This window comes from Coregonus clupeaformis, chromosome 27 (assembly GCF_020615455.1).
Source record: "Coregonus clupeaformis isolate EN_2021a chromosome 27, ASM2061545v1, whole genome shotgun sequence".
Lineage (NCBI taxonomy): Eukaryota > Metazoa > Chordata > Actinopteri > Salmoniformes > Salmonidae > Coregonus > Coregonus clupeaformis.
This window is the reverse complement of record NC_059218.1, coordinates 10655842-10680372: the sequence shown is the minus strand read 5'-3', so window position 1 is coordinate 10680372 and position 24531 is coordinate 10655842. Positions and strand designations below refer to the sequence as shown.

Genomic DNA, 24531 nt, shown 5'->3' with positions numbered 1-24531 from the left:
TTCATTCAATTAGATGTTACCAGTTGAAGTACCTCAGTTAAGTTAATCCAATCCAATAATTAGCTTTTCTTGAAGCCTAATTTTGGAGGTTGTATTTGCATAGTATTTTAGATTTTCAGTAAAGCAAATAAACAAGTTTTGAAAAATATGAAAATGTAGGTTTTACTGAGGCAAATTATTCATTTGATTGTAATCAAATAATACAAGTTTCATTGACCTAATAATTACATTTAATCAAAACTATTTATTTGACCTGAAAAAACTCAACTCATTTGCAGTAATTCAATTAAGTTGAACGAACAAATCACTTTTTACAGTGCATTTCATGAAGCTCCCGACGAACAGTTTTTGTGCTGACATTGCTTCCAGAGGCAGTTTGGAACTCGGTAGTGAGTGTTGCAACCGAGGACAGACAATTTTTTTACGCGTTACGTGCTTCAGAGGTCCCGTTCTGTAAGCTTGTGTGGCCTACCACTTTGTGGCTGAACAATTGTTGCTCATAGATGTTTATTTTTTAGTCATTTAGCAGACGCTCTTATCCAGAGCGACTTACAGGAGAAATTAGGGTTAAGTGCCTTGCTCAAGGGCACATTGACAGATTTTTCACCTAGTCGGCTTGGGGATTAGAACCAGCGACCTTTCGGTTACTGGCACAACGCTCTTAACCACTAAGCTACCTGCCGCCCCTGCCACTTCTCAATAACAGCACTTACAGTTGACCGGGGCAGGTCTAGCAGGGCAGAAATTTGACGAACTGACTAGTTAGAAAGGTGGCATCCTATGGCGGTGCTACGCTGAAAGTCGCTGAGCTCTTCAGTAAGGCCATTCTACTGCCAATGTTTGTCAATGGAGATTGCATGGCTGTGTGCTCGATTTTATACACCTGTCAGCAACGGGTGTGGCTGAATTAGCCGAATCCACTCATTTGAAGGGTTGTCCACATAATTTTGTATATATAGTTTATATTTGTATATATAGTTTATATTTGTGTGTTGTGTTCAACAGCCAGTGTGTAGAGTTCCTCTCCTATGTTAATAGTGGTACAATGTTGTTTCTGATTGGGTTTATAATGTGAAGACTGCAAGTCTGTTGTATTCTCAGCGGTGTTCTAGTTTAGAAGCACATGCTCCTGTTCATTGGTTCTTAGCCCCCGTCATATCGGAAACATTCAACAAGCTATAGCGATTTCCTGTCTGCTGTGCTGGAAACTATCGATGGAGCGGAGGCCTCTGCTCTGTTCTGAGCTGAATTGGACTAAACATTCTGCTTCCTCTTAAGATAAGCCCAGCTGCAGGGTCTAGTCTTTTCAACAGCCAATAGAGCAGGAGATGAAATAGGCCTCGGATTGGACACAAGGTATTGGACATAGAACATTTATGGAGGGAGGTTCTAAAAATAACCTTTCTCAATCTGAAAGGTATTTGTAGATCCTTTTGAAGAACCATACATAGTTTTGTATTCTGGTCAGCCATATTATATTGTTAAAATTCCATAGGTGTTGTGTTAATTGACTACCTCTGGAACAGCTGGGGGTCCCTGAGGAGAGAATTGAGAACCACTGACTGATTTAGGCGACATTCTCCATTGACACAAGACCAAATGCGAGTCTTTCACAAGACACCTTCACGAACCATAGTCATGTACAGTATACGTTACGGTTCCACATAGAACCATCACCCTTCCCAAAGAACCCTTGAGGAACCCAAATGTTTTTGTGTGCATCACACAGACAGCTGCTTCCTTCCTTCTCCCTCTCTTTCTCTCTTCCTCTCTCTCCCCACCCCCCCCCTCTCTTCCTCTCCCCTTCTCTCTATTCCTCCCCCTCTCTCCCTCTCAGTAGTTACTGCAGCAGTGACCTGTTCATTAATTAGCAGAGAGCCTCGTCCCTGAGCCGTCGTGTTCCTCCTCCTCACTACATTGGGGTCACTGACAGGGCCGGCACTTAGCAGACACACACACACACTTTTCCCACTCTCTACAGTGGGGTCTGTGACAGTGGGGAAAGGGGGAGAGGGGAGGGGGACAGGGGGGGCCTTAAATCCCCTATTAATACAAGTAGGAAGTGACAACATAACAGAGAAGGAGAACAGAATGGGGCCCAGTTTCCCGATAGCGATGGAACTTGGGTTTATGAGTGTTTTAACAATGCATCTTTCCTACAACAGCTGAAGATATAACATGAGTTTCCAAAAACACCATGTAGGAGCATGTGCCTATACTGATAGGATTGAAAGAAAGGGAGCGCTGCTCTCAGACAGCTTTCTCCATTCAAATATTTCCTTAACATTATAATTATTTCACAATACTTGTCACGCCCTGGCTCTGGGGACTCTAATATGTTGAGCCAGGGTGTGTAAAGTATATGTGTTTTGTTCTAGGTTTCACATTCTAGTATTGTTTGTCTATGTTGGCCAGTGTGGTTCTCAATCAGAGGCAACATGATTCAGCTGTTGCTTGTTGTCTCTGATTGAGAACCATACTTTAGCAGCCTGTTTCCCCACAGAGTTTGTGGGATCTTGTTTCTAGTCTGTTGTGCTAGACCGTGAACTGTCACGTTATCGTTTTGTTGTTTTTGATCGTGTCTCTAATAAAGAGTATGTTTGCCTGCAACGCTGCGCCTTGGTCCTCATCTCTGTTAGACGATCGGGACAGAAGATCCCACCAGAACTGGACCAAGCAGCCTAGTGAGGAGCAGAGAGGGTGGACTTGGGAACAGTGAAGGAAGAGCTTCGACTGGGTCAAGCCGAATGAGGAGCTGAATGGCGGGAATTGGAAGAGAAGAGCGAGAGTTGGGCGAGAACCATAGAGGCCTGGCCCACGGGGAAGAGAGACTCCCAGAAAATTTTTAGGGGGGGGCTCACGACGTCGGGGCAGCAGGAGGCCGCGATAGAGCGGCCCAGTGGGTTGGCAGAGGAGGCCGCCAGGTTACGGGGGCCACTGGTCGAAGAGGGGATGGAAGGTGTAGAGGCACGGCGAGAGGTACTGGGGTGTGTTGCCAGTCCAGTCCGGCCTGTTCCTGATCCCCAAGTAGGGCCAGTGGTGTGTGTTCCCAGTACGGTCCGGCCTGTTCCTGCCACTCGCACCAAGCCTACGGTGCGCGTCGCCAGCTCGGCCCGGCCTGTTCCTGCTCCCCGCACCAAGCCTGTGGTGCGCTTCGTCAGCCCGGTCCGGCCCGCTCCTGCTCCCCGCACCAAGTCAGTGGTGCGTTTCGTCCGCCCGGCTCGGCCCGTTCCTGCTCCCCGCACCAAGTCAGTGGTGCGTTTCGTCAGCCCGGTCCGGCCCGCTCCTGCTCCCCGCACCAAGTCAGTGGTGCGTTTCGTCAGCCTGGCTCGGCCCGCTCCTGCTCCCCGCACCAAGTCAGTGGTGCGTTTCGTCAGCCTGGCTCGGCCCGTTCCTGCTCCCCGCACCAAGTCAGTGGTGCGCTTCGTCAGCCCGGTCCGGCCCGCTCCTGCTCCCCGCACCAAGTCAGTGGTGCGTTTCGTCAGGCCGGCTCGGCCCGCTCCTGCTCCCCACACCAAGCCAGTGGTGTGTGTCGTCAGTCCGGCATGGCCCGTGCCTGTTCCACTGGTGGCTGGTCCGGCACCGGTCAGATGCTTCACCCCGGAGCTAGAGCAATCCGCTCCACCAGTGTGCAGTCCAGCTCTGGCCAGCGGGGCCAGACTGGACCAGGGGTACTTTGGGGGGTTGGAGAGGGAGCGGGGATCAGGCCCGGAGCCGGATCCGCCGCCTAAGCGGAGTGCCCACCCGGTCCCTCCCCTGTAGATTGGTGGGGCGCGGTCAGAGTCCGCGCCTTTAGGGGGGTACTGTCACGCCCTGGCTCTGGGGACTCTAATATGTTGAGCCAGGGTGTGTAAAGTATATGTGTTTTGTTCTAGGTTTCACATTCTAGTATTGTTTGTCTATGTTGGCCAGTGTGGTTCTCAATCAGAGGCAACGTGATTCAGCTGTTGCTTGTTGTCTCTGATTGAGAACCATACTTTAGCAGCCTGTTTCCCCACAGAGTTTGTGGGATCTTGTTTCTAGTCTGTTGTGTTAGACCGTGAACTGTCACGTTATCGTTTTGTTGTTTTTGATCGTGTCTCTAATAAAGAGTATGTTTGCCTGTAACGCTGCGCCTTGGTCCTCATCTCTGTTAGACGATCGTGACAATACTGATGACGGTTCAGCTCCTAGAGAGATATTACCACTTGCGGCTGCAAATATTGAGGTGGCTTATTCTATGTTTAACCAATAAAAATGCTCAAAATCACTGATTTGGCACATTATTGTGCAAATGTTAGGCTACACATCATGAAATATGTTGAGACAAATTACAGAGAGTAGCCTACAAGTAGCAAAATAGAACTCAATTGATTGAACATGAAATGTATTTCAATATGATTACGGTTAACTTACTGTTTGTATTTTAATGCAGTCACCTCGCAGCATCTTTTTATACATTGCTTGCTTGTATCAATTGCAAAGACATTGGCAACTTCGTATTTGTAGTCAACTTCGTTCTGAAGTTATCGTGGTCACAGAGAGATGAATAAATGTGATTCTATGTTAAGCAGAGATCTTCTGTGTATAAAGTGACGCGGGAGGGCAGAAAAGGATCTAACGACGTACTTAGCTCTTCTACGAGTGGTCTGGGGCAGGCGTTAGATTATGAGCATTTTCAAGTGCAACGTTAATAACGATGGTTTTGGGAAACAGCTTGAAGATTTAACGATGCTCCGAAGAAGGTTCTAATGATGAACTTAGCTGTAAGATACCTTTGGGAAACCAGGCCCAGAACAGGGAGTTTAACTGGAATGAAAATGGAATAGATTTCTGTTCATTTGCAGGACAGGAGGAAAGATTAGAGAGTTGGTGTCTGTGAGTGGTGCATGAGGTTAACGTCAAACATGAAGACAAAGGGATATAATATGTTTATACGTGTGTTTGTCAGACAGACTGACTGACAGACAGAGAGAGTGAGAGAGAATGAGGAAGATAACAAGAGTGAGATAAAGACTGAGAATGGGAATGACAATGAGAGAACAAAGAGATAGAAGAGTCGTATTTTGATTGATGAAGAGTCTGAATGGTTGTGTATGCTAGGCGTCAACACCAGTATCAGCTCATTCATCCCACAGCGAGAGAGGTAGAGAGAGAGAATCAAACTATCGAACTCATACCAAAGAAGAAGAGCAATAATCGGTTTCATCCAATGAGACATCTGGGATTAATGACGGTAAAAATAAAGGTGTTTTTCTCCCTTTTCCTATTTATTTCACTACCTTTTCTCTCACCCTCTGCCAGCATCTGAATGCTGGCTGCCAAACCAGGCTGGGCTGGCCAACGTGGGCCGTGGGCACCTGGCACCTTGCCCTAGAGAATTCTGGGACAGGATATGGGTCTCCCCTGGTGGTTTCTGAGAGCTGTGCTGTACAGATCACTGGAACAAGGAGGTCCCACTGTGGCCTTGCAGAGACAGGGTCAAAGGTCAGGATACTGTTGGTCAGAAATAGAAGGTACAGATATTCTCACTCTCTTTCTCTGTCATAAGCGTCAGTGAAATGCGGTGGGCGAAGTCAAACGCAGGACACAGAGCTACTGGAGACGTACTTTACTAGAAAGTAAACTGAGTACATACAACCTCCACACAGGGAGGAAAATAACCCGCACACTAACGACTGCCAATGACGAAAATACAATCACACACAACACACAATGAAAGACAGAGGGTTAAATAGGGAAGACAATACAACATAATGGGAAACAGGTGTAGACAATCAAGACCCAACAAGTCACACACAGAAACATAGATCGGTAGCAGCTAGTACTCCGGGGACGACGAACGCCGAAGCCTGCCCGAGCAACAAGGAGGGGCAGCCTCGGCTGAATCCATGACAGTACCCCCCCCCTTGACGCGCGGCTCCAGCCGTGCGCCGACCCCGGCCTCGGGGACGGCCAGGAGGACGCGGAGCAGGGCGAGTCGGATGATTCTGATAGAAATCCCTCAACATGGAGGGATCTAGGATGTCCCTCCTAGGGACCCAGCACAGTTCCTCCGGACCGTACCCCTCCCACTCCACGAGATACTGCAGGCCCCCAATCCGACGCTTCGAATCCAAGATGGAACGGACTGAGTACGCCGGAGCCCCCTCGATGTCCAGTGGGGGCGGAGGAACCTCTCGTACCTCAGACTCCTGGAGTGGACCAGCTACTACCGGCCTGAGGAGAGACACATGGAACGAGGGGTTAATACGGTAATTAATAGGAAGTTGTAACCTATAACAAACCTTGTTCAATCTCCTCAGGACTTTAAATGGCCCCACAAACCGCCGACCCAGCTTCCGGCAGGGCAGGCGAAGGGGCAGGTTTCGGGTCGAGAGCCAGACCCGATCTCCCGGTGCATACACCGGAGCCTCACTGCGGTGGCGCCTGATAGCCCGCTGCAGGTGGACATGCGCAGCGTTCCAGGTCTCTTCCGAGCGCCGAAACCACTCATCCACCGCAGGAGCTTCGATCTGGCTCTGATGCCAAGGTGCCAGGACCGGCTGATAACCTAACACACACTGAAAAGGCGTAAGGTTAGTTGAGGAGTGGCGAAGTGAGTTTTGGGCTATCTCTGCCCAGGGGATATATCCCGACCACTCCCCCTGCTGGTCCTGGCAATAGGACCTCAGAAACCTACCCACATCCTTGTTCACTCTCTCCACCTGCCCATTACTCTCGGGGTGAAAACCTGAGGTAAGGCTAATCGAGACCCCCAGACGTTCCATATTCACCCTCCAGACTCTAGAGGTGAACTGGGGACCCCGATCAGACACTATATCCTCAGGTACCCCGTAGTGCCGGAAGACGTGTGTAAACAGGGCGTCAGCAGTTTGTAGGGCTGTAGGGAGACCTGGCATATGAATGAGACGGCAGGCCTTCGAAAACCGATCCACAACGACCAAGATCGTAGTGTTCCCCTGTGAGGGGGGAAGGTCCGTGACAAAGTCCACCAATAGATGAGACCACGGCCGCTGTGGAACGGGTAGGGGTTGTAATTTCCCTCTGGGAAGGTGTCTAGGCGCCTTACACTGGGCGCACACCGAGCAGGAGGAAACGTAAACCCTCACGTCCTTAGCTAAAGTGGGCCACCAGTACTTCCCACTAAGGCAGTGCACTGTCTGACCGATACCAGGATGACCAGAGGAGGGTGACGTGTGAGCCCAATATATCAATCGATCATGCACCTCGAGCGGCACGTATATCCGACCCTCTGGACACTGGGGGGGAGTAGGATCGGTACGTAACGCCCGCTCGATGTCCGCATCAACCTCCCACACCACCGGTGCCACCAGACAAGACTCCGGAAGTATGGGAGTGGGCTCAATGGACCTCTCCTCTGTGTCATATAGTCGGGACAAAGCATCTGCCTTAGCGTTCTGGGAACCTGGTCTGTAGGTGAGCGTAAACACAAATCGAGTGAAAAACATAGCCCAACTTGGGTTCAACCTCCTCGCCGCCCGGATGTACTCCAGGTTACGATGGTCAGTCAAAATGAGAAAAGGGTGTTTAGCCCCCTCAAGCCAATGCCTCCACACTTTCAGGGCTTGAACCACAGCTAACAGCTCCCTGTCCCCCACATCATAATTGCGCTCCGCCAGACTGAGCTTCTTAGAGAAGAAAGCACAGGGACGGAGTTTTGGTGGCGTACCCGAGCGCTGAGACAATACACCGATCCCAGCCTCGGACGCATCCACCTCAACTTGGAATGCCAAAGAGGGATCTGGATGTGCCAGCACCGGAGCCGAGGTAAACAGGTCCTTCAGATGCCTAAAAGCCCTGTCCGCCTCAGCCGACCACTGCAGACGCACCGGCCCCCCCTTTAGCAGGGAGGAAATGGGAGCTGCTACCTGCCCAAAGCCCCGGATAAACCTCCGGTAGTAATTGTCAAAACCCAAGAACCGCTGCACCTCCTTCACCGTGGTGGGAGTCTGCCAATTGCGCACGGCCGAAACGCGGTCAATCTCCATCTCCACACCTGACGCGGACAAACGGTGTCCCAGGAAGGAGATGGACTCTTGGAAGAACAGATATTTCTCAGTCTTCACATACAGGTCATGCTCCAACTGTCTACCAAGCACCCGACGAACCAGGGACACATGCTCGGCTCGTGTAGCGGAGTATATTAGAATGTCATCGTAATACACCACTACACCCTGTCCATGCAGGTCCCGGAAAATCTCATCCACAAACGATTGGAAGACTGAAGGAGCATTCATCAAACCATATGGCATGACGAGGTACTCATAGTGGCCCGAGGTGGTACTAAATTCTGTCTTCCACTCATCTCCCTCCCTAATACGCACCAGGTTGTATGCGCTCCTGAGATCCAATTTTGTGAAGAAGCGCGCCCTGTGTAATGACTCCGTCATACTAGCAATCAGAGGGAGTGGATAGCTGTACTTGATTGTGATCTGATTGAGAACACGGTAGTCAATGAACGGGCGTAAACCACCATCCTTCTTCTTCACAAAAAAGAAACTCGATGACGCAGGGGAAGTGGACGGCCGTATGTATCCCTGTCCCAGAGATTCGGTGACATATGTCTCCATAGCCGCCGTCTCCTCCTGAGACAGAGGATACACATGACTTCGGGGAAGCGCAGTGCCTACTTGGAGGTTTATCGCACAATCCCCCTGTCGATGGGGTGGTAATTGAGTCGCCTTCTTTTTACAGAAGGCGAGAGCCAAATCGGCATATTCAGGTGGAATGTGCATGGTGGGAACTTGGTTCAGACTTTCCACCGTCGATGTCCCTACGGAAACACCTACACACCTCCCCAAGCACTGATCAGACCATCTCTTGAGAGCCCTCTGTTGCCATGAAATATTGGGGTCATGAGAAGTTAACCAGGGAAGCCCCAACCCCACGGGAAACGCAAGAGAATCGATTAGATACAAGCTAACTATCTCCTCATGGCACTCCTGTGTCTTCATCCTGAGAGGCGCTGTGACTTCCCTAATCAACCCTGACCCCAAAGGGCGGCTATCTAGGGCATGGATAGGGAAGGGCACATCAACTGGAACAATAGGAATCCCTAACGTATAGGTAAACTGACGATCGATAAAGTTCCCAGCTGCGCCTGAATCTACTAGCGCCTTATGCTGGGAATGAGGAGAAACCTTGGGAAACACAACATTAATACACATATGCGCAACAGGAAGCTCTGGGTGAGTTGGGTGCCTACTCACCTGGAATGGCTCATCAGTGCGCTGCCTACTGCCTCGACTCCTAGGAGACCCTCCCCAGCACCGACCAGCAGTGTGTCCTCTGCGGCCACAGTTGGTGCAGGGGACGGCCCCTCTCCTGGTCTCCCTCATATCAGCACCTCCGAGCTCCATAGGGGTAGGCTCGGAAGTGCTGGGGGATGGAATGGACGGCCCAGGATCCGGACGTCCGCGGGTAGCCAACAGGGTATCCAGACGAAACGACATGTCCACCAGTTGGTCCAGGCTTAGGTTGGTGTCCCTGCAGGCCAATTCCCTACGTACGTCCTCCCTCAAACTACATCGGTAGTGGTCGATGAGGGCCCTCTCATTCCATCCCGCGTTGGCAGCCAGAGTCCGAAAGTCCAGTGCGAATTCCTGTGCGCTCCTCTTCCCCTGTCTGAGGTGGAATAGACGCTCACCCACCGCTTTTCCTTCTGGTGGATGATCGAATACCGCCCTGAAGCGGCGGGTGAACTCCACATAGTTGACAGTAGCGGCGTCTATTCCACCCCACTCGGCGTTGGCCCACTCCAGCGCCTTGCCGGACAGACAGGAGATGAGGGAGGACACGCTCTCGTATCCCGAGGGGACTGGGTGGATGGTTGCCAGGTAGAGTTCGACCTGGAGCAGGAAACCCTGACACCCGGCAGCTGTGCCATCATAAGCCCTCGGGAGCGAGAGCCGAATCCCACTGGACCCGGAGGTGAAGCGATGGGTATCGATGATGGTGGTGGTGTAATCGGAGGAGGTGTAGGCAGACCTCCTCTCTCCCATCGCTCCATGGTGTTCACTACACGTTCCATGGCGGTGCCGAGAGCCTGGATCATGGCCGCTTGTTGTTGTACGCGTTCTTCCATTGATCCTGCTGGCACCGCTGCTCCTACTGACTCCATGTCCAGTGATTCTGTCATAAGCGTCAGTGAAATGCGGTGGGCGAAGTCAAACGCAGGACACAGAGCTACTGGAAACGTACTTTACTAGAAAGTAAACTGAGTACATACAACCTCCACACAGGGAGGAAAATAACCCGCACACTAACGACTGCCAATGACGAAAATACAAACACACACAACACACAATGAAAGACAGAGGGTTAAATAGGGAAGACAATACAACATAATGGGAAACAGGTGTAGACAATCAAGACCCAACAAGTCAAACACAGAAACATAGATCGGTAGCAGCTAGTACTCCGGGGAACGTTGAACGCCGAAGCCTGCCCGAGCAAGGAGGAGGGGCAGCCTCGGCTGAATCCGTGACAGTCTCTGTCTCTGTGTGTATCTGTCTCTCTTTCTTTCTCTCTCTACCTCTACCTCTCTCTCTGTTTCTACCACTCGCCAGACTTGGATATATTCCTTGTAGTATCCAGTGTTATTGATTGATTGTCACAGGTTGTGAATGTAACTTCAGTGTGTTGTTGTTGACAATGGCCTCCATCATATCATACTCTGTGTTTACTTTGTCTGACTTCCTTTACCCTTCTCTGTCACGGTTGTTTACAAACACTCCCACAATAGATGGGGAGTTAGGTTACGTTTATCATTACAGTGACAGGTTGGATAGGAACTAACTATTCTTCCTCTCCCGGCTGTTTTGCTCGATCCATCCTTATCATGGCCCAGCAGCAAAGTCAGAACTACAAACGTGCTTCATCATTCAGGAAATTATTTAAACACAGAGAGAGCAGCATCCTCACTCTGCGAATCTACCTGTTATTCAACAGCTTGACTTAGACACACATACAGACACCTCTGTGTGCCTGTCATGATGATTGAGAGGATTTACAGTAACACCTATAGTACATCTCCACCTCCATTAAAAGACAGAAGTGCTCTTTGTGGAATGTTCATTTAAGAGAAACCAGAGATATTTCTCTAATAATGCCATGACTGTCAACTCTGTTGCTATGTGATGCCTAATATTTCAGTACTTGTGCTTAGGGCATGCTTTTTGATCTCCATTGGACCCAATTGCCTCCTCAACACAGACAAGATGGCATACATCCATGGGTGCTGCTGCAGCCACAATTTATGCAAGACTTGTATATTTGTGTGTTTAGGTACTTACAGAATAAATGAAGATCTATGAAAGTACTGTGTGATTTAAATTCAAGGGCAACACAGCATAACGTAGAACATATTATATGATATTATTATAACATGACGCAGCTCCAAACATCCTAAAATAAGACTCACTGTTACAAAGTCATTCAACGCAAATCTCATGGATCTCAAACCTCTGTAATACTGCAGTTGAATAAAGCTCTCAGCAAAATGACTAGATTAGACTACTTATTAAATCTGGATGACCTTTAAGAACCAGCTCAGAGCTCTTTTACATTATATTAAAACCCCTTTTTAATAAGCAACTCAATTACAATAGGAATCATATGGGTGGATGTCTTTTAAAGGGCGAAGGTTCATCTTGTTAGCTGCTGTTGGATAGAACAGATAGAACTGAATTAAAATGAGGACTCCCATTGCTGGGTCTGACGTCGAGAGGTCACAGAGTACTACAGGGGACAGGCGAGAGGACACAGGCCCATAGACAGAGAGAAGGGAGAGCGGGAGAGAGGAGAGAGCTATAGAAAGGAGGGAGAGAGATTGACATAGGGTGATGAAACAGAAAAAGAGAGAGAGAGAGAGGGGTAGAGACCAACCTTAGAGTAAATGAATCCAGCTCTGCGTCACCAGATGGTGTTCATTGATTATTCATTGCATGCGATGGATGTCGCGGTCGTCGCTCCCCGCTTCGCTCTGTGCCCCTACCGCACTATCTGGTCTCCGCTCTGCCTTGATGAAGCTTGGGGTTGGGTTTGGGGGGTGGATAAGAGAAAGAGGTGGGTGCAGGGTCTGCAACTGCATAATGGTACTCCCCTCACCCCTCTCAGCATAGGGAAGCCAGGGAGGCATCCTCATGCCATGCATAATGGATGGTTATACCCCCCAACACCTCCCTCTTACCCAAGCTACACCCCTCTCCCTCCCTGACACCAGAGCTCTCCTCAGCAGGTGGAGCCAGCCACAGAGGTGATATTAAAAGCTCCTACACTGCAATGCGGTCACACGGCAAGGTAGTCAAGGGCTTTTTATATTAGTATACATTGCCTATGTGTCATTATCGTTTGACTGGAGCATGGGAGGGAGTGAGACATAGGATAGGGTCGGGGTAGGGATTGATGTGAGGCTCCTACTGCTGAGTGACTTGTCTCTGTCAAACCTTAATTGACTCCAGCATAAATCAGATGCTGCTCAACCTTTCGATGTGTGAAGCCACAGTGAATGACTACTGTAAACCGCTATGACTGGATGTAAGAGATATGAGCTTTTTTGTAGTTTGGGACTGACACTAGGCTAAGAATCTATGAAAATTAGACAGTGGAGAGTGCACACACATATACACACACACTAGTAACGTGGCCCTCTCACACAGACCCAGGCAAACAGGTTGGCTCAATTCCTCTCTGATGGATTTCATGATGCTCTGTCGCTTCCAATTTGCATTCCCTATGATAGAGGGAGAGGTGGAGAGGAGAAAGAGAGAAAGGAAGAGATAGAGCGACAGACAGAGTGGGAGAGAGAGAGAGGGCAAGATAATGTGTGAGTCGTAGAGTTTGTGTGAGTATCTCTAACCATATGTATGCATACCGTATGTATGTTTTTATTTGTTTCTATCTGTATGGTTAATTGTGTGTGTATTACATGTAGATGTGTGTTGGAGGCTGGGGAGGTGGAGGGCCAAGATTGAGCTCTGAGAGTTGGCCATTGACGTGCACAGTAAATGCAGTCACTATTGATCTGCCTCTGGATAATGCTAGGGGTTAGAGGTCCTGCCTGCACCATTAGAAAAAGGGTTCCAAAAGGGGTTTTGTGGAGGGATAGGATTCTAATAATAATAAATAATAATATGCCATTTAGCAGACGCTTTTATCCAAAGCGACTTACAGTCATGCGTGCATACATTTTTGTGTATGGGTGGTCCCGGGGATCGAACCCACTACCTTGGCGTTACAAGCGCCGTGCTCTACCAGCTGAGCTACAGAGGACCAAGAAGAAGTTACAGGTCTGTGAGAGCCAGAAATCTTGCTTGTTTGTAGGTGACCAAATACTTATTCTACCAAGAACCGTTTTGATCAGAATAACCCTTTTGGGGAAGAAAGGGTTCTTGAGTTCAAGACTCGAGTTCAACATTATACAAAGGAACTTCAATGCAACCCATCTCCACACCTTGTACTAACACTCTGTAACCAGTTACTGTGGTGCCAGACCAAGGCAACACACCCTCCAAAATGAAGGACTGGGCTGCCCCGGCTGCTTAACAGCATTGCCACTCTGCAGGGACACAAACCCATCTGAAACAAAGGGTTCATAATCTTGTTTACTAGATACACCAGTCCCAACCAGAGACTTAATGAGCTGGAGTGCTCCCACAAGAAGAAATTGTTTTTCTCTCTCATTTTTCTGTTTCAATTTAGGACACAGAGACAATGTGTCCTTTCTCATGGCACTAATGTCAAACAAGCAGATACGACAAACCAGTTTTCTGATGATCTTTGTCTTTGGGCACTGTAGAAAAGGACTGAAATCTCGCAGGAGGAGGTGCCTTCTCTGGATTGCTTTTTGTGTAGGGATAACTACTAGGTGATTTGTTTGTGAAGGTAGTTTTATGTGTCAACACAAACTCATCTGCAAGAAGAGTGAGATCCTGTGCTCATAAAATGTAGGTCGCAACCCTTTCTTGAAGGCAATTCTTGAACTGCTCGAGAAGTATGAGCATCTTTAAATCCTTAAGGTCCTTGACCTCGAGAACCACACAACTGAGAAAAGACATGCTTGTTCCCTTGCAAACGCAACATGGCTTTGTGATTCTGTCTTTCGTAATTTACGGAACTGTTGTCTGAATGCCTCTGGGACCAACTCGTAAGCCCGACGGATAGCAGCTTTAACAGTGTCATAATCTGAATTCTGGTCAAGAAATAAAGCAGCGTACACTTTCTGAGCCTTTCCCACAAGAACACTTTGGAGGAGCAGTGACCAAATGTGACTCGTTTCAGGAAACTAGACATATGTCGAGCGTCACTACTTCACAGGAGCACAGTTGCAGTCACCAACTCTCTGGATAACAGAAACACAGCCAAACCAGCTCTGCTATGGTGAAATGGTCAGAGTGAGCTGTTCTCTCATTTGTGTCTGGAAGTAGCTAGCAAGCTATCCAACGTTAGCTTGGGTGCTTGACTGCTGTTGTTAGGTCAGAACGCTCGGATCAACCTTACATTCAGCTAGTGGAGCCAGTGTTGCACTCTGAGAGCGAAATGCTCTGAATTTCCGAACGGCCAATCTGACAACGCTCTGAGTTTACGAACGCTCAGAGCACACTCTGGCACTCCAGATATAATTTACGAACATACGCATAGTAGAAACCAGCCTTTAGCTTCGATTGACTGTTGTACACTGGTTGCAGGTAGAAGTGGTGCTGTACAGGAACGTCTTCAATGCCTCTGATGCTCATCTTCTTTTTTTTTTTAGGTTCACACCATTCTAGGCCGAATTATCCCTGCTATGCATCAAGACACCATCTGTATTTACCTCAAGAGAAGACAGAACATAACAGTTTAGTTGAGTTCATTTCTAATCCAAAAAATCCATATAAGCATTGACTATGTGACAAATTATTATGTTTGACCAATTATTCTTAATACCAATCTCTAATATACTCCCCTTATCACCCTACCAACTACACCGCATATTCACAGGATCGGGAAGTTAGACCTCAATTAGACCTCAAGTTAGACCTCAAGTTAGACCTCAGAGAAATGAATGGTGTGAAAGTCAGGTGATTCTTGAACTTCTGGAAGATCTTGAAGTTCTTGGATGTTCTTGGAGGTAGCCTGGGTGATGATGTATGGTCCCTTTAGCTCTGAACCTTCTTCCGTCACTATGGTCTCGGGCTCAGGCAGAATCTTTCTCAATTTATCAACATCGTTCTGTGTAATGTGTCCTTCTGTCAGCGTACCAATAGGGAAGATGAGAGTCACTGCTGCAAAGACATACAGACACAGACAGACACAAAATAAAACAATGCTCTGCAGTGGCGGTGCCATCTTCCTCTTCTGGGTTTGGAACACTCCTACAGTGGGACACATGGATGCAGGTATCTCTCTCTGCTACTTTCCCCTCCATCGAGGTAGCCAGCAACACCTAGTACTGACCTCTCCACCTAGGGTTTGTCCATCTCTTACTTCTGTAATCCTTTACCGCTAGTCTCCAGGCACAGACAATGCTCAGATTCTCCTGCTAGGTTGGGCAGAGAAACCTTCACCCGTGGGAAGAAAGTCTTAAGAACATTGTTAGGTGAGACACCGTATGCTACTATACCCTGTCTTCTTATCAGTCAGGAGAAGCCTTGAGATTAGGAAGTGCACATTCTTGCAGCAAGTTGCAGTCCACTAGTTTCAGAGACAGGCCTCCTCTACACCCTGCCTCCTACCACAAATACTTGCACATAAAACATTTAATCTAACCCATAACACATTAATTACTACTGCTCATATTCTTAATTCAATTTGCATATTTACCAAAAAGCCCCATGCGATCAGTACCACCCCCCTTTGGACACATGACAAACATCGTGATTCATGCATTCAAAAAACAAAACAAAAAAACATTGCCTGTTAAACCAAAATAATAAATTAAATTAAAATGACAACCTTTGATAACATCTTAACTTAATTGTATCCCATAAGGTAATTCAAGGAATAGTAAAAGGTGTCTCTCATTCAGGACTAGCTCTCTCACGCTGTCCTTGTCATGGTCCGAATCATATATAGGACTATTGACAAATGATAAACTTCTTCATAATTATCAGTATTATAAATGAACCACAACTCGGTATAATAAATTACCTTAAATTCCTCATCCTATGTCTCTCGGTTTTCCAGTGCGGGTGATCAAATCACACTAGAAAGTTAGGACAGAGGTCAGAGGTCATTCAAACCCTTCAAATAAGTGTTTCATTCTATAGTAGACTAAACATTAACAACAGTCAAAACATTTCATACATTTTGTATCCCAAGTGTACAGTAAGTCATCATTACATTTCTTCTCAAAATAAATCAGGTGTTTACCCAAAACTCACTCAGAAAACAAAAACTTCAGAAAATTCCATGTGTGTGCCCCTTTAAGACTTATCATCTCTAACCCGTGAAAACCCCCTAAAATCAATATCAAAACCGTATATAACCATTATAATAGGTGGGTTGTGTGTGGTTATTTGAAAAATCATATTGGAAAACAGCAAACAAAAATGGCCTTATTTAATTTGGTAGCTCCCTTTTATGACCTAATCCGGATATCTTCATACTTATCAAACTGCCGAATGTAACTAACATCTCTTCCCAAGACCACATACACGGTAACATCTGAAAAAGATAATGAAAGCCCTTTTCTCCTGGAAAAGAAAGTTTACAAATTGTTAACATTTACTCTTAATCATCAACACGCATGGCGAGGATAATTCCACTGTCTTCCCTTAACTCATTAATCGTTTGTTTCAATTTAATTCCTTGTGACTACTCCAGAAGAAGATGACATAAAATCTCTTAACAGATGAAAACCATTCAAGGTTCTCTGAGTTTACAATTTGTATTTTTAATTGATTACCTTTTACCCCATATCAAATTATCATGGTATCGTTACTGCATCACTGTCCAACGACATAGTACATATCTGTTTCCCCTTAGATTGTTCCTGTCACCCCTCTAAATGTAATATTTTAGTCATTCGCAAATATAATCAATTACTACGCATAAAGAATGAGAGATATTTGATCCCAGGCATCTATTAAAATGTTGTTTGAGATGTGATCTCATACGTCTTCCTTAACATACATACTGTAGGGTACTTCCACCAATCCTATAAGAAATAATCCTACTCAAAACACATCAGATAACACCACGTTTCATTAAGTTGACTAGACACCTTGTAATATACACCTATAACCCCTTTCCGGTAATGTAATCATCGCAACCTGTTGCATTGATTTATAAGAAATATGAACCTGTTGTTTAATAACTCCACAACCTACAAAAAGTTGTTACTGTTCCCTCAGCGTAATAGTCAAAACTAACTGCAATTCACTTTAACATATTGCATTAACAGAACCCTACATTTTACACCATGTAGCGATCATTGAAATGTGTCGCAACACAAAATGTGACTATTCGTAAACATCATTGGTGCTCTCGCATATACATTACACTCATTTAATGTGACCTAATATCTTTTCTCCTTGATTCTCACAAAGGCAATCAAGCTCCCAAGCTAACTGGCTAAAGGTGGCTAGCTTGATACCAACTACCAAACATACCACTCCACTCACCCTAGCGGAGCATGCTAGGATTTGAAATTCATGTTATCATGTAATATAATGGCCACAGCTCTATCGCAATTTTCAATACGCTGTTATTAGAAGTCAGCATACAGTGGGGGAAAAAAGTATTTAGTCAGCCACCAATTGTGCAAGTTCTCCCACTTAAAAAGATGAGAGAGGCCTGTAATTTTCATCATAGGTACACGTCAACTATGACAGACAAAATGAGAAAAAAAATCCAGAAACTCACATTGTAGGATTTTAAATGAATTTATTTGCAAATTATGGTGGAAAATAAGTATTTGGTCAATAACAAAAGTTTCTCAATACTTTGTTATATACCCTTTGTTGGCAATGACACAGGTCAAACGTTTTCTGTAAGTCTTCACAAGGTTTTCACACACTGTTGCTGGTGTTTTGGCCAAAATCCCGCTATGCCCTCCGACGAACCATCAAACAGGCAAAGCGTCAATAGAGGACTAAGATCGAATCGTACTACACCGGCTCCGACGCTCGTCGGATGTGGCAGGGCTTGCAAACTATTACAGACTACAAAGGGAAGCACAGCCGCAAGCTGCCCGGTAACACAAGCCTACCAGACAAGCTAAATTACTTCTATGCTCGCTTCGAGGCAAGTAACACTGAAACATGCATGAGAGCATCAGCTGTTCCAGATGACTGTGTGATCACGCTCTCCATAGCCGATGTGAGTAAGTCCTTTAAACAGGTCAACATTCACAAGGCCGGAGGACCAGACGGATTACCAGGATGTGTACTCGGAGCATGTGCTGACCAACTGGCAATTGTCTTCACTGACATTTTCAACCTCTCCCTGTCTGAGTCTGTAATACCAACTGCCTAAATGACTACCGACCCGTAGCGCTCACGTCTGTAGCCATGAAGTGCTTTGAAAGGCTGGTCATGGCTCACATCAATACCATTATCCCAGAAACCCTAGACCCACTCCAATTTGCATATCGCCCCAACAGATCCACAGATGATGCAATCTCTATTGCGCTCCACACTGCCCTTTCACACCTGGAAAAAAGGAACACCTACAGTGGGGAAAAAAAGTATTTAGTCAGCCACCAATTGTGCAAGTTCTCCCACTTAAAAAGATGAGAGATGCCTGTAATTTCCATCATCGGTACACATCAACTATGACAGACAAAATTTGAGAAAAAAAATCCAGAAAATCACATTGTAGGATTTTTTATGAATTTATTTGCAAATGATGGTGGAAAATAAGTATTTGGTCAAAAACTAAAGTTTCTCAATACTTTGTTATATACCCTTTGTTGGCAATGACACAGGTCAAACGTTTTCTGTAAGTCTTCACAAGGTTTTCACACACTGTTGCTGGTATTTTGGCCCATTCCTCCATGCAGATCTCCTCTAGAGCAGTGATGTTTTGGGTCTGTCGCTGGGCAACACAGACTTTCAACTCCCTCCAAAGATTTTCTATGGGGTTGAGATCTGGAGACTGGCTAGGCCACTCCAGGACCTTGAAATGCTTCTTACGAAGCCACTCCTTCATTGCCCGGGCGGTGTGTTTGGGATCATTGTCATGCTGAAAGACCCAGCCACGTTTCACAGAACAGAGCTCCGGGCAGCGGAGCGGAAATGGAAGAAAACTAAACTCCCTGCCGACCTGGCATCTTTTCACTCCCTCCTCTCTACATTTTCGTCATCTGTTTCTGCTGCTAAGGCCACCTTCTACAACTCTAAATTCCAAGCATCTGCCTCTAACCCTAGGAAGCTCTTTGCCACATTTTCCTCCCTCCTGAATCCCCCCTCCTCTCTCTCTGTGGATGACTTTGTCAACCACTTTGAAAAGAAGGTTGACGACATCCGATCCTCGTTTGTTAAGTCTAATGACACTGCTGGTCCTGCTCACACTGCCCTACCCTATGCTTTGACTTCTTTCTCCCCTCTCTCTCCAGATAAAATCCTGCGACTTGTGACTGCAGGCCGCCCAACAGCCTGCCCGCTTGACCCCATCCCCTCCTCCCTTCTCCAGACCATCTCCGGTGACCTTCTCCCCTACCTCACCTCGCTGATCAACTCATCCTTGACCGCTGGCCATGTCCCTTCCGTCTTCAAGAGAGCGAGAGTTGCTCCCCTTCTCAAAAAACCAACACTCGACCCCACTGATGTCAACAACTACAGACCAGTATCCCTTCTTTCTTTTCTTTCCAAAACTATTGAGCGTGCCGTCTTTAGCCAACTCTCTTGCTATCTGTCTCAGAATGACCTTCTTGATCCAAACCAATCAGGTTTCAGGACTGGTCATTCAACTGAGACTGCTCTTCTCTGTGTCACGGAGACTCTCCGCACTGCTAAAGCTAACTCTCTCTCCTCTGCTCTTGTCCTTCTAGACCTGTCTGCTGCCTTTGATACTGTGAACCATCAGATCCTCCTCTCCACCCTCTCCGAGCTGGGCATCTCCGGCGCGGCTCACTCCTGGATTGCGTCCTACCTGACCGGTCGCTCCTACCAAGTGGCGTGGCGAGAAGCTGTCTCCGCACCACGTGCTCTCACCACTGGTGTCCCCCAGGGCTCAGTTCTAGGCCCTCTCCTTTTCTCCCTATACACCAAGTCACTTGGCTCTGTCATATCCTCACATGGCCTCTCCTATCATTGCTACGCTGACGATACACAACTAATCTTCTCCTTTCCCCCTTCTGATAACCAGGTGGCGAATCGCATCTCTGCATGTCTGGCAGACATATCAGTATGGATGACGGATCACCACCTCAAGCTGAACCCTGGCAAGACGGAGCTGCTCTTCCTCCCGGGAAGGACTGCCCGTTCCATGATCTCGCCATCACGGTTGACAACTCCGCTGTGTCCTCCTCCCAGAGTGCGAAGAGCCTAGGCGTGACCCTGGACAACACCCTGTCGTTCTCCGCCAACATCAAGGCGGTGACCCGCCTCCTGCAGGTTCATGCTCTACAACATTCGGAGAGTACGACCCTGCCTTACACAGGAAGCGGCACAGGTCCTAATCCAGGCACTTGTCATCTCCCGTCTGGACTACTGCAACTCGCTGTTGGCTGGCCTCCTGCCTGTGCCATTAAACCCCTACAACTCATCCAGAATGCCGCAGCCCGTCTGGTGTTCAACCTTCCCAAGTTCTCTCACGTCACCCCCCTCCTCCGCACACTCCACTGGCTTCCAGTTGAAGCTCGCATCCGCTACAAGACCATGGTGCTTGCCTATGGAGCAGTGAGGGGAACGGCACCTCTGTACCTTCAGGCTCTGATCAGTCCCTACACCCAAACGAGGGCATTGCGTTCATCCACCTCTGGCCTGCTAGCTCCCCTTCCTCTGCGGAAGCATAGTTCCCGCTCAGCCCAGTCAAAACTGTTCGCTGCTCTGGCACCCCAATGGTGGAACAAGCTCCCTCACGACGCCAGGACAGCGGAGTCACTCACCACCTTCCGGAGACATTTGAAACCCCACCTCTTTAAGGAATACCTGGGATAGGATAAAGTAATCCTTCTACCCCCCCCAAAATTGTAAAGTGGTTATCCCACTGGCTATAGGGTGAACGCACCAATTTGTGAGTCGCTCTGGCTAAGAGCGTCTGCTAAATGACGTTAATGTGCCCTTGAGCAAGGCACTTAACCCTAATTGCTCCTGTAAGTCGCTCTGGATAAGAGCGTCTGCTAAATGACTAAAATGTAAATGTAATTTAAATGTTTCATCTTCAATGCCCTTGCTGATGGAAGGAGGTTTTCACTCAAAATCTCATGATACATGGCCCCATTCATTCTTTCCTTTACATGGATCAGTCGTCCTGGTCCCTTTGCAGAAAAACAGCCCCAAAGCATGATGTTTCCACCCCCATGATTCACACTAGGTATGGTGTTATCAATCAATCAATCAATCAATCAATTTTATTTTATATAGCCCTTCGTACATCAGCTAATATCTCGAAGTGCTGTACAGAAACCCAGCCTAAAACCCCAAACAGCTAGTAATGAAGGTGTAGAAGCACGGTGGCTAGGAAAAACTCCCTAGAAAGGCCAAAACCTAGGAAGAAACCTAGAGAGGAACCAGGCTATGAGGGGTGGCCAGTCCTCTTCTGGCTGTGCCGGGTGGAGATTATAACAGAACCATGCCAAGATGTTCAAAAATGTTCATAAGTGACAAGCATGGTCAAATAATAATCAGGAATAAATCTCAGTTGGCTTTTCATAGCCGATCATTAAGAGTTGAAAACAGCAGGTCTGGGACAGGTAGAGGTTCCATAACCGCAGGCAGAACAGTTGAAACTGGAATAGCAGCAAGGCCAGGCGGACTGGGGACAGCAAGGAGTCACCACGGCCGGTAGTCCCGACGTATGGTCCTAGGGCTCAGGTCTCTCAGTTGGCTTTTCATAGCCGATCATTAAGAGTTGAAAACAGCAGGTCTGGGACAGGTAGGGGTTTCGTAACCGCAGGCAGAACAGTTGAAACTGGAATAGCAGCAAGGCCAGGCGGACTGGGGACAGCAAGGTGTCAGCATGCCCGGTAGTCCTGACGTATGGTCCTAGGGCTCAGGTTCTCAGAGAGAAAGAGAGAACGAGAGAATTAGAGAGAGCATACTTAAATTCACACAGGACACTGGATAAGACAGGAGAAGTACTCCAGGTATAACCAACTAACCCCAGCCCCCGACACATAAACTACTGCAGCATAAATACTGGAGGCTGAGACAGGAGCGGTCCGGAGACACTGTGGCCCCATCCGAAGAAACCCCCGGACAGGGCCAAACAGGAAGGATATAACCCCACCCACTCTGCCAAAGCACAGCCCCCGCACCACTAGAGGGATATCCTCAACCACCAACTTACAATCCTGAGACAAGGCCGAGTATAGCCCACAGAGGTCTCCACCACAGCACAAACCAAGGGGTTTTATTTGGATGCAACTCAGCATTCGTTGTCCTCCAAACACGACAAGTTGAGTTTTTACCAAAAAGTTCTATTTTGGTTTCATCTGACCATATGCCATTCCCCCAATCCTCTTCTGGATCATCCAAATGCACTCTAGCAAACTTCAGACGGGTCTGGACATGTACTGGCTTAAGCAGGGGGACACGTCTGGCACTGCAGGATTTGAGTCCCTGGCGGCGTAGTGTGTTACTGATGGTAGGCTTTGTTACTTTGGTCCCAGCTCTCTGCAGGTCATTCACTAGGTCCCCCCGTGTGGTTCTGGTATTTTTGATCACCGTTCTTGTGATCATTTTGACCCCACGGGTTGAGATCTTGCATGGAGCCCCAAATCGAGGGAGATTATCAGTGGTCTTGTATGTCTTCCATTTCCTAATAATTGCTCCCACAGTTGATTTCTTCAAACCAAGCTGCTTACCTATTGCAGATTCAGTCTTCCCAGCCTGGTGCAGGTCTACAATTTTGTTTCTGGTGTCCTTTGACAGCTCTTTGGTCTTGGCCATAGTGGAGTTTGGAGTGTGACTGTTTGAGGTTGTGGACAGGTGTCTTTTATACTGATAACAAGTTCAAACAGGTGCCATTAATACAGGTAACGAGTGGAGGACAGAGGAGCCTCTTAAAGAAGAAGTTACAGGTCTGTGAGAGCCAGAAATCTTGCTTGTTTGTAGGTGACCAAATACTTATTTTCCACCATAATTTGCAAATAAATTCATTAAAAATCCTACAATGTGATTTTCTGGATTTCTCAATTTGTCTGTCATAGTTGACGTGTACCTATGATGAAAATTACAGGCCTCTCTCATCTTTGTAAGTGGGAGAACTTGCACAATTGGAGGCTGACTAAATACTTTTTTTTCCCACTGTATGTCTACGGGGCGGCAGGTAGCTTAGTGGTTAAGCGCGTTGTGCCAGTAACCGAAAGGTCGCTGGTTCTAATCCCCGAGCCGACTAGGTGAAAAATCTGTCGATGTGCCCTTGAGCAAGGCACTTAACCCTAATTGCTCATGTAAGTCGCTCTGGATAAGAGCGTCTGCTAAATGACTAAAAATGTAAAATGTACGTTTGGGTGAGCAAGTTAATATATAAATATTATTATAATTACTACTTTATCACCTCTCTAGTAATCGATTACACACACATAAAATTCATCCTATTTTCATATCTTCACATAATCCATATAGAATGATAGAAACTCCTAGGTACTCACATCAAACAATCCCTTCGTGTTTTTTTTTACGATTCGCAATCGACACAAATCAGCTTCTTCAAACATACTCCCAGCGGAACCAAAAAACAAACAAACAGACTGTCGTTTCCCGGACACTGACCTTCCTGTCATGGGAAACCCCGTCAAAGTCAAGCCTCACCGAAAATATAGACTTGTCTCTACACTCTAAAATAACTTCACGCTCTCAATACCACTTCGTGATATACTATTATGGGCATTGATGTACGGAACCACAAGATAACATTATATCAAAGCTTATTATCCAAATGTATATCAAATTATCATACATATTTCTATATTTATATTTCCATTTTCACACAATACTATTTCCCAAACACACTTAATCAATATTTGTATAAACTGCAGGAATATAACTTCTATAAAAAGGGCCAAACTTGGAATGTCACTTCCATCACATTAACATTTTAGGATTACATATTTTATTAGCCTGACTTCCATAAATTCTATAAATAACCCATCATATTTATACCACTATCATCGTCCATTGTGATTGTCTTGCCAGATTCAGGTCTACTAATTTGACTCCCCATATTTATATATTAATTCATGCAATGTTAGTAATTAAATATTTGACTCAAATCCCCACCTTGATTCTTATTTTTCATCTATTTAGTCATTGGTGCCATGATTCAATATGATCATTTTGAGTAATTCACAAAGGACTTATTCTCTCTTCACCAAAGTACACCCTACATGGTATTGTCTTGCACCCTAGTCAGGACCTTCCATCAAATACTTCTCCTAAG

The 24531-nt window shown here is 46.8% G+C and overlaps 1 protein-coding gene across 2 annotated transcripts in view; it reads left to right on the top strand.

Moving 5' to 3' along the window:
• LOC123482012 (U3 small nucleolar RNA-associated protein 25-like) overlaps positions 1-24531 on the top strand; it is a 60424-nt gene that overhangs the window by 20077 nt on the left and 15816 nt on the right. The gene's annotated exons all lie outside the window — the stretch shown is intronic.